Below are 14981 nucleotides of genomic sequence, written 5' to 3'. Positions count from 1 at the left end.
ATGTAATTATGAGGTTGTTTTTATTTTTTATTTATTTAAGTTGCAAGGTGAATTGGAACGGATCCGGGTGGCTGGTTGGATCTCGACCCCGCCGAGGGCAGATTTTGTGTTGCAAAACATGCAAAACTACGGACTTGTCACTACGAGGTGCCTTTGAGCCTCCATTGGTTATGCCCCCATATTATTGGTATTAAAATTAGCAGAATTTTAGCTTTTGGCGAAAATATAACAAGGCAAACGGACCTGGCGGTATTAGAAAATTTGTAGGAAACTGTCTATAGACAACAACAGCGCAAGAGGTGATAACGACGATCAGTGGTCCCAATGGGATAGTTGGTTTTAAGAGATCGAAGGAATACTGCATGTAGTCGAATGCGCAAAAGAGACGTGTAGGGGTAGCGGGGGTAAAGTGAACAGGCGGGGTAAAGTGGGCAACGGCTTGTTTATCCCCTGTTTATGGATTTCTCGTATTATTTTCCATGGTACACCATAAATTAAGAATTTTATGCTCTCCGAGCTATTTCAAATCATGTAATATCTATTTAACATCTAGATTTCAGCAAAATTGTGCGTGCTTTCGCAAAATGCTAGTTTGATGTAATTTCGGCATTGTTGCATTTAAGACATGAAAGCTCTGAGTTAGTAGTTCTAAACCAAAATATCGTTCACATCGCTCATTTTGCTTGTTATGAAGTGGAATGGGTTGATGGAAGATAGTTTTTGGATTGTTTTTCTTAGTTTAGGTGTTATTTGAAAAACATGTAGCTATGGGGTAAATTGGTCATGCCGCCTGGGGGTAAAGTGAGCAATGTTCTGACTGAGAAATGGAGACAAACTAGCTCAAATTTCAACCTTTATCAGTTCGGTTGACAGTGGGATCATCAATCAGGGGGTGAAGAAAGGGGGGATCTGGTCATTTACGCTCCACACATACATTTTCGGACAATTTCTACATTCCTGAGCGAATATTTCCATACAACGTATCTCACTCATGAAAACATTCATATCTCAGATGTTTGTCATCCGATCTGTGATATCCATATATCAATCAACTCAGTAAAAGCTCTAGTTTCTGTAAAAGAGTATAACAAGAGCCAACATTCAATCGATTTTAATAATGTAAGCGCCCAAAATCTAACATTTTTGACAAGCTCTCAAATAATCTGGAATTTCTCCTGCGGCCAGAACATGATTTTTACCCCCTTTTTCAAAACTAGATGAATTTCCTGCCGAACCATATCAAAAACCAAAGGAACCTGGTAATATTTCACTGAGCAATGGTCAATTAGATATTTAAAAAAATCACGCCCTATCATTTTGACCAAGCCCGGTACGTCTGCTTGTCTGTGGTAAAACGAAGAGATTATACCTGTCAGGTAACCTTTTGAATATTGTTAAGAATATGTATTTGGTTTAAAATATTTTGATCGACTTATTTGCTTTATTTACAATATTGTTCACTTTACCCCACCGCCTGACCATTTTACCCCGCCCAAAATAAAATTGAACTATTTTGGACTAATTTTAAATGATCAAAATAACATATTTAAATATTTTTTCAAATTTTTTTCACAACAGGCTTTGTTAACCAATAAGATAAGCTTCGACACACCTGCATTGAACAATACAATTTCTTGATAGCCACTTGATAATCAGCAGCAGTTCTTAGGGTGTCCAATTTACCCCCACCACCCCTACTGTGTAGCGAGGACAGGAGGGATACGAATCTACACTAAGAAGAATGGCAACACGAGGATAAATCCTGTGATCAGAACGATATGCGAAGTTCCTATGCGACTGTGAGGTACACTGCTTGCTATGATTTGCAACCTAGAAGCTTCGATGGAAATTCTAAGCAGTTTTCGGTGTAAATCTAAAAGAATTTTATTTGATAATTTAATAAAAATACGGTGGAATTTAAAGCAATCCAGTTGAAGGTCTAGAGCGATGAAGCTTGAAAAGCACCATTGCCGGCCGCGTCCATCTTCTTTAAGAGGAGCAGAGAAAATGACATCCATGTAACAGGAGGCCAGCTACTTACTGACGTCCTCATTGGCATTAGACCTCTGCGGAGGCGCGGCGGCGTGGCTCGGCGTGGGCTAATTTTATGCATTTCTGCGGATTTCTTTGGAAGCTTCCAGAAATTCCTCCGAAAGTTCCTCCAGGAATTTCTCCGAAAATTCCTCCAGGAGTTTCTCCGGAAGTTCCTCCAGGAATTCCTCCGGAAGTTCCTGCAGTAGTTCCTCGGGAAGTTCTTCCAGGGATTCCTCCGGAATATCCTTCAAAATTTCTTCCGGAAACGAAAACAAAATACTGTAGCCAAAACCGGCACCAGGAAATAGTACCGAGAGTGCAGCGGTTAACAAAACCGAAGTGCACTGTGATGGACGACGAAACTTACATCAGGGTGGACACAAAGCAGCTACTAGGGGCATGAGATTTTTGTTGGCACATCATGGCAGACCATTCCTACCATGACCCATATGTGGGTGTGGCAAGATGAGCCAGCCGTACATTATGACTTCACTTCTTCACACAATTGATTGTACGTCATTATAGACGGACTGGTTAAAAACATAATGGCGTCAGAAATAAACAAATAGTATGAACTTTGGTAACATAAATGTATCGATAACATTCATAACGCATTATTACAAAGGATTAATAAAAATCTTCGCATGGCAGCTGCCGTTTGAAGAATAACGGTATGAAGTCTTCGTTCTTCGATGTCGTCATGACGATTTGGTTACACGACGAAAGCCAACGTTGTGCGCGTCATTGACGATGTGTAGAGTAGCAATGAAGACACTGCAACTCGTCGCTACTGTGGAATTTCGTGCTATGACGATGACTATTGTCAGCCCTGATCCTGTCACTACGTGCGGCAGGTATTATACTGGTACTGGTTGTTTTTATACCGAAAAACAACCCATCGAACTCACCGGAACTACGTCCAATTAACTAGATGCCTAACTCACCCTTATCCTCCCTTGATACTTTTTAGGCACTAAAAATGACTTTAAAAGACCATAACTCTTTTGATTCTTAACCGATTTTGACGATTCTACTTTGACTACTAAACGAGAGAATTGGCATTGGCCACCTGGTTCCGGAATAATTCCGGGGTCGAGTGGGGTACCTTTTTTCTCAAATCAAATGACCTTGCTAAAAGTCTTAAAACCAGGGATTGAATCCTAAAGCGAAAGAGAAAGTCTCTCACTTATCATATCTGTATACATATACGATATGTAGCAAACCGCGAGAAACTTTTTTCGCAAGCTGTCATGATAGAGAACTGATTCGGGATGTTATACCCTATGATAAATTTCTTTTAGAAAGCTCCAAATGTGGGGAGCATTTCAACTTGTTCTACACAGCTGTGCAGTAACCAACACGAAAGGAGCAAAAACAAAGCGAGAATCACCATTTTTCTGTGGGGGCTGCCTATCCGATTCTGTTTTTTTCGCACTTGTGTACAAGTTTGATAACCGTTCACGTAAGGGCCACGTGCCACAGCCCGATATGTGCAAAGACATAAACGGGAACCTTCTTACAAACGAGCGTGAGGTGATCCAAAGGTGGCGGCAGCACTACGAAGAGCACCTGAATGGCGATATGGCAGACAACGGTGGCGGTATGGTAATGAACCTAGGAGCACGCGCGCAGGACATGCGACTTCCGGCTCCGAATCTCCAGGAAATCCAGGAGGAGATCGGTCGGCTGAAAAACAACAAAGCCCCTGGAGTTGTCCAACTACCAGGAGAGCTGTTAAAACACGGTGGTGAAGCACTGGCTAGAGCGCTGCACTGGATGATTACCAAGGTTTGGGAGGATGAGGTTCTGCCGCAGGAGTGGATGGAAGGTGTCGTGTTGATACTGCCAGTGACGTCCCTACGCCTGGGCAGTGGACGTCCGCACGCCCCTAACTAGCTCACCTCCTATTATGGGATTCTCAGGGTCGGCGACTGCTTGCTTCGGGTGAACACACTTACCTTACCCAACGAAACTGAGGTAGACAATACAAAAGATAGGCTGACCCACTGAAAGGGAAATCAAGGCGGTCATAAAAAGATTAAACGGTACAATACAAGAAATTAGGCTTAAACATATTTATTTATAAAAGTAATCCATAGTAAGAAAAAAAAGAATCGTTGCGGCCGTGCACGTGCATATTGAGAGAGAAGGAGAGGAACAAATTGGTTACTTGCCCAACGGTCTGCTTCACACATCTGATCCACAATCGCAACTTGAAGCACTCCGTCGTGGGCAGTCGGACAGTAGTCCCTCTGGATCATGGATGACGATCGGCTGTTCCGAGTTCTTTGGTGGTTCGTAATAGGGTGTTCTGCTGTCGATTTGCGGAGGGATGTTGGTTTTCGGAGCTTGTTGAACCTTGGTCGACGTCTCTGCGCCCGCAGACGGGGTGGTGACTCATAGGATGTTGAGCGGCAGCAAGCGGGGCATGCCCTCGGACCTCACCGTCGCCGTCACCGCCAAAACGTTCGTCACCGTACCCTCGTGGCGTGTGATTCAGCGATAGCGTTACTCACTGACCACCGGTACTGAGCTTGCCGACCTTCCCAATGACGGCTTCTAGAGAATGGTGGCTGATGACATTCGCTCCACTACGGTTCCTGGCCGGCGTTTGGAAATTCCGTCTTCTTCGCCAACTGGCAATCTCCACCGAAGGGACACTACCACGCTTTTCTTCCCGGCTTTGTCGAGTTCCGCCTTCTTCGCCAACTGGCCAATCCCGCCGAATGGAAACTCTCACGCGGTAGTGCCCGGCTTTCATTCGGATCGAACACCGTAACCGTCGAGGATCAGACGCTTTCTGCCCCCTTTTCCTTTTCCTCTAGTCAGCTCTCCCGTTTTTTTCCTTCCTCACTCTCTCCTTCTTCTCTTCTCTCTCTCTTCTCTCCTCCTTCTCTTTCTTATTACCGGAACTGTCATTAAAGGCAAGGATGCCACTCTCGTAGATATATATATATATATAGGTTATTATTTATCATCAGACTAAGGCCGGAGTGGCCTGTGCTGAAGACTTCTCCATTCAGCTCGGTCCATGGCTGCACTTCGCCAACCACGCAGTCTGCGGAGGGTCCGCAAGTCGTCCTCCACCTGATCGATCCACCTTGCCCGCTGTGCACCTCGCCTTCTTGTTCCCGTCGGATCGTTGTCGAGAACCATTTTCACCGGATTACTGTCCGACATTCTGGCTACGTGCCGGCCCACCGCAGTCTTCCGATTTTCGCGGTGTGAACGATGGATGGTTCTCCCAACAGCTGATGCAACTCGTGGTTCATTCGCCTCCTCCACGTACCGTCCGCCATCTGCACCCCACCATAGATGGTACGCAACACTTTCCTTTCGAAAACTCCCAGTGCGCGTTGGTTCTCCACGAGCATCGTCCAGGTCTCGTGTCCGTAGAGAACTACCGGTCTTATAAGCGTTTTGTAGATAGTCAGTTTGGTACGGCGGCGAACTCTATTCGATCGGAGCGTCTTGCGGAGTCCAAAGTACGTACGATTTCCAGCCACTATGCGTCTCCGAATTTCTCTGCTGGTATCGTTATCGGCGGTCACCAGTGAGCCCAAGTACACGAATGCTTCAACCACCTCGATTTCGTCACCACCGATAGAAACTCGTGGTGGGTGGCTCACATTGACATCTCTTGAGCATCTTTCTATCATGTGCTTCGTCTTCGACGTGTTGATGACTAGTCCAATCCGTTTAGCTTCGCTTTTCAGTCTGATGTAGGCTTCCTCCATCCTCTCAAAGTTACGTGCCATGATATCAATATCGTCGGCGAAACCAAATAACTGGACGGACTTCGTGAAAATCGTACCACTCGTGTCAATCCCTGCCCTTCGTATTACTCCCTCCAAAGCGATGTTGAATAGCAGACACGAAAGACCATCACCTTGCCGTAACCCTCTACGGGTTTCGAAGGGACTCGAGTATGCCCCTGAAACTCGAACTACGCACATCACCCGATCCATCGTCGCCTTGATCAACCGTATCAGTTTATCCGGAAATCCGTTTTCGTGCATTAGCTGCCATAGCTGGTCCCGATCGATTGTATCATATGCGGCTTTGAAGTCGATAAATAGATGATGTGTGGGCACGTTGTATTCGCGGCATTTCTGCAATACCTGACGTATGGCGAACACCTGGTCTGTGGTAGAGGGTTCACCCATAAATCCCGCCTGGTACTGCCCCACGAACTCTCTTGCAATTGGTGTTAGTCGACGGGATAAAATTTGGGAGAGTACCTTGTAGGCGGCGTTCAGCAATGTGATTGCGCGGTAGTTGCTACAATCCAGCTTATCGCCCTGTTTGTAGATGGGACACACGACACCTTCCATCCACTCCTGCGGCAGAACCTCATCCTCCCAAACCTTGGTAATCACCCAGTGCAGCGCTCTAGCCAGTGCTTCACCACCGTGTTTAAACAGCTCTCCTGGTAGTTGATCAACTCCAGGGGCTTTGTTGTTTTCAGCCGGCCGATCTCCTCCTGGATTTCCTGGAGATTCGGAGCCGGAAGTCGCATGTCCTGCGCGCGTGCTCCTAGGTTCATTACCATACCGCCACCGTCGTCTGCCATATCGCCATTCAGGTGCTCTTCGTAGTGCTGCCGCCACCTTTGGATCACCTCACGCTCGTTCGTAAGAAGATTCCCGTTTATGTCCTTACACATATCAGGCTGTGGCACGTGGCCCTTACGTGAACGGTTCAACTTCTCATAGAACTTTCGTGCGTTATTAGCGCGGTACAGTTCCTCCGTCTCTTCACGGTCTCGATCTTCCTGCTGGCGCTTTTTCCTCCGGAAAATCGAGTTTTGTCTGTTCCGCGCCCGTTTGTATCATGCCTCGTTCGCCCTCGTGCGGTGTTGCAGCAATCTCGCCCATGCTGCATTCTTCTCCTCAACTAACTGCTCACATTCGCCATCATACCAGTCGTTTCTCTGATCCGGAGCCACCGTGCCTAGTGCAGCGGTTGCGGTGCTTCCAATGGCGGATCGAATATCTCTCCAGCCATCTTCAAGAGATGCTGCGCCTATCTGCTCTTCCGTTGGGAGTGCCACTTCCAGCTGCTGCGCGTAGTCTTGGGCTAGTCTACCGTCTTGTAGCCGCCCAATGTTAAGCCGCGGCGGACGACTCCGACGCGTGTTGATCACCGTCGAGAGTTTTGAGCGCAGACATACTGCGACGAGGTAGTGGTCGGATTCAATATTCGCACTGCGGTAAGTGCGTACGTTCGTGATGTCGGAGAAGAATTTACCGTCGATTAAAACGTGGTCGATTTGGTTTTCCGTTACTTGATTAGGTGATTTTCATGTGGCCTTGTGGATATTCTTGCGGGGGAAGAAAGTGCTTCGGACTACCATTCCGCGGGAGACTGCAAAGTTTATGCATCGTTGGCCGTTGTCGTTCGATACGGTATGCAGACTATCCGGTCCGATGACCTGTCTATACATTTCCTCCCTTCCTACCTGAGCGTTCATGTCACCGATGACGATTTTGACGTCCCGCAGTGGGCATCCATCGTATGTCTGCTCCAGCTGCGCATAGAACGCTTCTTTCTCGTCGTCGGATCTCCCTTCGTGTGGGCAGTGCACGTTGATGATGCTATAGTTGAAGAAACGGCCTTTTATCCTCAGCTTGCACATCCTTGCGTCGATTGGCTGCCACCCAATCACGCGTTGGCGCATCTTTCCCAGCACTATGAAGCCGGTTCCCAGCTCGTTGGTGGTGCCACAGCTTTGGTAGAAGGTAGCCGCTCGATGCCCGCTTTTCCACACTTTCTGTCCTGTCCAGCAGTTTTCCTGCAGCGCTACGACATCGAAGTTGCGGGGATGTAATTCATCGTAGATTATCCTGTCGCAACCTGCGAAGCCTAGCGACTTGCAGTTCCATGTTCCAAGCTTCCAATCGTGATCCTTTATTCGTCGCCTAGGTCGTTGCCGATTGTATCGAGTCGTATTATCTTCTATGTCGCTCGTAATAGTTGTTTTTAAAGGCGGCTTATTGGGCCTGCGCAAACCTCCTGTCTCGTCGGAGGGCCGTCGTGTCAGGGCTGTTTAGCGTCATACCTAACACCAGGACTTGGGCTTGTGCGCTTTGAGCGGCACACGGTCGCTTTGGCGGAGCCTACTTGCGGATTCATGCAGCTTTTTATAGAGGTTTAACAGGGCCCACTGGCAAACCCCACCACATCCTAGGCAGGCGCCACAACTCGCAGACATGGACATAGTCCCTGCTGCCCCTATATATATAGGTTACAATCTGTTTTTAAGATGTGAGACGTACTCATTCCTATCGCGGACGTAGCAAGGGATATTACACGGAAAATTTTAAATTTAATTACATCGTTACAAAGCTCCTATCCATCAAAGCTAACTATCTATTGCCACTTGACTTCCATAACGTGGGTTTAATTAAATTGGTTCCGATTGGTCGGTAACAGTGTGTCCCATCTACAAAAAGGGCGATAAGCTGTATTGTAGCAACTACCGCGCAATCACATTGCTGAACGCCGCCTACAAGGCACTCTCCCAAATTTTATGCCGCCGACTAACACCAATTGCAAGAGAGTTCGTGGGGCAGTACCAGGCGGAATTTATGGGTGAACCCTCTACCACAGACCAGGTGTTCACCATACGTCAGGTATTGGAGAAATGCCGCGAATACAACGTGCCCACACATCATCTATTTATTGACTTCAAAGCCGCATATGATACAATCGTTCGGGACCAGCTATGGCAGCTAATGCACGAACACGGTTTTCCGGATAAACTGACACGGTTGATCAAAGCGACGATGGATCGGGTGATGTGCGTAGTTCGAGTTTCAGGGGCATTCTCGAGTCCCTTCGAAACCCGCAGAGGGTTACGGCAAGGTGATGGTCTTTCGTGTTTGCTATTCAACATCGCTTTGGAAGGGGTAATACGAAGAGCAGGGATTAACACGAGTGGTACAATTTTCAATAAGTCCGTCCAGCTATTTGGTTTCGCCGACGACATAGATATTATGGCACGTAACTTTGAGAAGATGGAGGAAGCCTACATCAGACTGAAGAGGGAAGCTAAGCGGATCGGACTAGTCATCAACACGTCGAAGACGAAGTACATGATAGGAAGAGGTTCAAGAGAAGACAATGTGAGCCACCCACCGCGAGTTTGCATCGGTGGTGACGAAATCGAGGTGGTAGAAGAATTTGTGTACTTGGGCTCACTGGTGACTGCCGAAAATGACACCAGCAGAGAAATTCGGAGACGCATAGTGGCTGGAAATCGTACGTACTTTGGACTCCGCAAGACGCTCCGATCGAATAGAGTTCGCCGCCGTACCAAACTGACTATCTACAAAACGCTAATTAGACCGGTAGTCCTCTACGGACACGAGACCTGGACGATGCTCGTGGAGGACCAACGCGCACTTGGAGTTTTCGAAAGGAAAGTGCTGCGTACCATCTATGGTGGGGTGCAGATGGCGGACGGTACGTGGAGGAGGCGAATGAACCACGAATTGCATCAGCAGTTGGGAGAACCATCCAACGTTCACACCGCGAAAATCGGACGACTGCGATGGGCCGGGCACGTAGCCAGAATGTCGGACAGTAACCCGGTAAAAATGGTTCTCGACAACGATCCGACGGGCACAAGAAGGCGAGGTGCGCAGCGGGCAAGGTGGATCGATCAGGTGGAAGATGACTTGCGGACCCTCCGTAGACTGCGTGGTTGGCGACGTGTAGCCATGGACCGAGCCGAATGGAGAAGACTCTTATATACCGCACAGGCCACTTCGGCCTTAGTCTGATTAAATAATAATAATTATCGACCACACACAGCAGAACAAAATATTTCGATCATCGCACGATCGTTCTGTCTTTATTCTTCTTCTTATGTCGAACACTTTTATTGTAATAAGAAAAGTTTATGCACGACTTAGGTGATTCATTTAACAAACGATCATCAAATTTATAAATTAGACATTTTTTACACGTTACGAAATACTAATTAAGGGCTAAATAGTGAATTATTAATCAAAAATATGTTTCTATGGGTTTTCTCAGCATTTTATGACTAAAACTAATATTATATCCCAATAGTACATAGTACAATTGAAAGTGATTTGGTTGATGCTGCAATTGAAAGCTTTTAGTATTTCTATATAAGTACATATAAATGAATTTCTGTCTGTCTGACCGTTATAGACTCGGAAAGTACTGAACCGATCGACGTGAAAATTTGTATGCAGTGGTTTTCGGGGCCGGGAAAGGTTCTTAAGATGGTTTGAGACCCATTCCCCATTTGGAAAGGGGGGCTCCCATGCAAATGAACCACATGTTTTTGCATAACTCGAAAACTAATCAGAGAATAAATCAATTTTAGTCGAAACGAAGTTCGTCGGGTCTGCTAGTATTTAATGAAAATACACGCATATTTCAACTCAGTGGCGTAGCCAGAAATGAAAAAAAAAATGAAAAATTAAGAAATGTTGAGAACGTAGAACGTAGACATAACAACATGTAGTTGTTGGAAAATGTATCATTGTTAATGGAGAATCATGAATCACTTTTGAAAATGGGTATTTTCTAAGGATGATTCACTACAATCAAATAAAAACTAAAATATCTCGAAAACGGTTAGGTTTAGGGGAAAAGTCAGTATGACCATTATTGTTTGTAATAAACTCATCATCCGTAGTGCGTCATAATAAATTTATAACAGCAAGCTTTCAAAATTTGAAAAAAAAATAGCTCTTAGAAAAACGTTTTCAACAGGCGAGTCTTCAGTTGACGTTTCAAGCTTTTTTCTCTAGATTTTATATATCTTAGGGCCAATTTCTTGGGGCCCTCCTTAGCCGTGTGGTAAGACGCGTGGCTACAAAGCAAGACCATGCTGAGGGTGGCTGGGTTCGATTCCCGGTGCCGGCCTAGGCAATTTTCGGATTGGAAATTGTCTCGACTTCCCTGGGCATAAAAGTATCATCGTGTTAGCCTCATGATATACGAATGCAAAAATGGTAACCTGGCTTAGAAACCTCGCAGTTAATAACTGTGGAAGTGCTTAATGAACACTAAGCTGCGAGGCGGCTCTGTCCCAGTGTGGGGACGTAATGCCAATAAGAAGAAGAAGAAGGGCCAATTTCTTAACTCTTAACTCTTAAGCGATGCTTACCCATACGATTAAACCAGGTTTAAGCACTAAGCGGAGGTGAGGAAATCGGCCCTTATTAAAAAAAAATCGTAAAACCAAAAGTTCATTTTTTTAAATTTTATATTAGTTTTTGAAATTTCATGTGGAATACCTTCTATTATAACCCTACAACTTTGTTATAAAGATTTTCTCTACCTGGGATGGTTTCATGAATTGCAATTTTCAAATAAATTGTTAGGAAAAACACTTAGGCCCTTCTCAAAAAACACGCTTGTGTGGTAGTTACCTTAACACCAGCGGAATTTTTTTTTGTAGCCTACTGAAAACATGTGCCAACATTCATTCAAATCGCTGACATTTAAATTTGGAGGAACTTGATCCCCTTTTTATGATATCTGATGACTGGTGAAATGGGAAATGAGAAATAAGGGATCAAGTATCCCCATATTTAGCTAACAAACTAAAATCTAAATACCCTAAAATTGTGAAGTAATGTTGACATTTTTTAGTACACAACATTTTATATATGCCTATGGCTTTGTGCTGTGCATATAGCATTTGGTTAATGTTAAGTAATAAGTTATCAATTGGATTACAATTACATTACGTGCTGATCGAAGGATGGCTTTTCTCAAATGTTAGGCCCAAACATTGACTCGGATCACTACACTGTAGTTGCGAAGATTCGGGCGCGACTATCCATATTCACGAATTCACGAAATAACACAACGATGCGTTTCCAATGCTTGACAGTTGAAGTGGTTGCTGAACACTACCGCCTACTACTGGATGCCAACGGATCTGGTCACGTCAACGGAAAACTGTCAAAACGCACGCAAACGTATCAATTGTGTTTGACCCATATCTACGTAGCTTACAACAGCGCAGGAAGTGTTAGGCACTGCCAGCGAGTGACGGACGAGAAAAATGCTGCCAGGACTTGGATACTATAGTGACTCGTACCCGTTGTAATAGGTACAGTGTAGCAAGGGAAATCGAAATATAAAATTCGCTCGAGAATTCTGTTGAACAGACTGAAACCGCCCGTTTGACGAATTCTTCGTCAGCGAATACCAGGCAGGTTTTCATGAGGGCCGGCCAACGACTTGTCAGTTGTTTAGCCTGCGGATGATCCTTGATAAATTCTGTGAGTACAACTTGCAGACTCACCATCTGTTCATTTATTTCAAAGCAGCGTCAGAAATCAAGTATTACGATTGCCGACGATGTGTCACCCTCGTTTGTGACCTTAGATGTATTGAAGCAGGGTGATGCACTTTTGCATATGCATATGCAAACTAGGCTTTGCGGACAACATCGACCTCATTGTAATCGTTCGCAATAGTGAAGGCTTTTGTTTCACTGAAGAGGGAGACGGCAAGGATAGGTTTAACCATTAACTCTTCCAAGAAAAAGTACATGGTGGCAGGTAGAGACAGATGAAGACCTAGTGGTGTTGGTGCAGTGGTAGTGCTTGATGAGGATGTGTACGAAGTTGTTGAAGAATTGTTTTACCTTGGAACACTTATGACATGAGACAATGACGTTTCCCGTGAAGGGAAAAGACGTATTGCTGCTGCAAATAGGACCTTCTACCAGCTTTCCCGCAACATGCAGATGGAAACATGCAGTGGCCCTTTTTGGGCATGACATGTGGACGTTAAAATGAGTGGACCGGAGAGCTTTTGGGGTTTTTGAGCGAAAAGTTCTACGCGCAAAACTCGGATGGAAATTAGAAAATGGATTGTGGCGTGAACGCATGAATCACGAGCTTTTTTTCAACCTTGTGCATGCTCAGACGCATGAATCACGAGCTGTATCAAGTGTACAAAAGAGATAATTATGTGAATCGTATAAAATACGGCATACTTCAGTGTGCTGGTCAGATGCGAATGTTGGAAGGAAGAATTACGAAAACAATATTCAACAGAGGATAGAGGTCAGCGACTTTATGGAAGGCCTCGAATACGCTAGCTGCACTCGGTGGAATCGGTCTTGGGAACGCTAAACGATTGGGGCGACTAGAGGAATGGAAGATCACTAAAGACCGACGGTTATGGAGCTCTAAAATACGCCAAGTATAGGTTTATCGACCCTGTAACCGACCAGGTATCCAGGCAGGTGCTATGCGATATTTATTTTTAATTTTACAAATAATTGGCGATGTAAAAAAACGTTGTTTTGGGGATGTTGACCTTACGGCACGGCAAATGCTGGGTAAAGCGTACGATTGGTACTTCGCGTACCTGAAGGAATAAAATAGACCCCATCCCGCGGTCCTTAGCCTCTTACCCAGCAACTCCTATCCCTACCTCCCCGCGGTGCTGGCCGGGATACGAGCAACCTTAGGGAAGATCGGGTAACCAACCCCGGTGGGAACTATGGTCGTATGCTGACAGGGAAGGGGGGTTTGCTCCTCTCCGGAGGTGCAAATCTTATTGAGCGTCTGTTCTCCATGTCAGGATCGGCTCACAACAGCGTCTGTTCTCCATGTTAGGGGCGGCTGATCATCGTCGGAGTGCCAGCGAGGGACTCTAAGTGAAACAGTGCACCATGGTCCACCGGAAATAAGGAGGAATGGTCCTCCGGAAATTTCGGGGGTTTGGTGTCAGGCCCTGCAAGCCAGCCTTTAAAAAATCATAAGCAATGAACAATCAACAAGAGAGCACGGACCGGAACCATCGACGAAGACCACTGCGACGAAAAGGGACTAGCGATTGGAAACTCGGTTCGTGGAACTGCAAATCTCTCAACTTCATCGGGAGCACACGCATAGTCGCCGATGTGCTCAAGGACCGTGGATTCGGCATCGTAGCGCTGCAGGAGGTTTGTTGGAAGGGATCAATGGTGCGAACGTTTAGAGGTAATCATACCATCTACCAGAGCTGCGGCAACACACACGAGCTGGGAACAGCTTTCATAGTGATGGGCGATATGCAAAGGCGCGTGATCGGGTGGTGGCCGATCAATGAAAGAATGTGCAGGTTGAGGATCAAAGGCCGGTTCTTCAACTTCAGCATAATCAACGTCCATAGCCCACACTCCGGAAGCACTGATGATTATAAGGACGCATTCTACGCGCAGCTGGAACGTGAGTACGACAGCTGCCCAAGCCACGACGTCAAAATCATCATAGGAGATTTGAACGCTCAGGTTGGCCAAGAGGAGGAGTTTAGACCGTCTATTGGAAAGTTCAGCGCTCACCGGCTGACGAACGAAAACGGCCTACGACTAATTGATTTCGCCGCCTCCAAGAATATGGCCATTCGCAGCACCTACTTCCAACACAGCCTCCCGTATCGGTACACCTGGAGATCACCACTGCAGACAGAATCACAAATCGACCACGTTCTGATTGATGGACGGCACTTCTCCGACATTATCGACGTCAGGACATATCGTGGCGCTAACATCGACTCTGACCTCTATCTGGTGATGGTTAAACTGCGCCCAAAACTATCCGTCATCAACAATGTTTGGTACCGACGACCGCCGCGGTACGACCTAGAGCGACTTAAGCAACCTGAAGTCGCCACTGCATACGCGCAGCATCTCGAGGCAGCGTTGCCGGAAGAGGGTGAGCTCGATGGGGCTGGAATACAGTCAAAGCAGCCATTAACGACGCAGCGGAGAACAACGTCGGGTATATGGGTCGAAGTCGACGGAACGATTGGTTCGACGAAGAGTGCAGACAGATTCTGGAGGAGAAGGACGCAGCGCGGGCGGTCGCGCTGCAGCAAGGTACCCGGCAGAACGTGAAACGTTATAGACGGAAGCGGAGACAGCAGACCCGCCTTTTTCAGGAGAAGAAACGCCG

The 14981-nt window shown here is 46.3% G+C and overlaps 1 protein-coding gene across 1 annotated transcript in view; it reads left to right on the top strand.

The window, feature by feature from the left end:
- Positions 1 to 14981, top strand: part of LOC134204484 (torso-like protein) — a 169604-nt gene that overhangs the window by 17118 nt on the left and 137505 nt on the right. The gene's annotated exons all lie outside the window — the stretch shown is intronic.

The sequence above is a fragment of the Armigeres subalbatus genome, chromosome 1 (genome assembly GCF_024139115.2).
Source record: "Armigeres subalbatus isolate Guangzhou_Male chromosome 1, GZ_Asu_2, whole genome shotgun sequence".
In the NCBI taxonomy this organism is placed as follows: domain Eukaryota; kingdom Metazoa; phylum Arthropoda; class Insecta; order Diptera; family Culicidae; genus Armigeres; species Armigeres subalbatus.
This window is presented reverse-complemented; position numbering and strand designations above follow the sequence as displayed.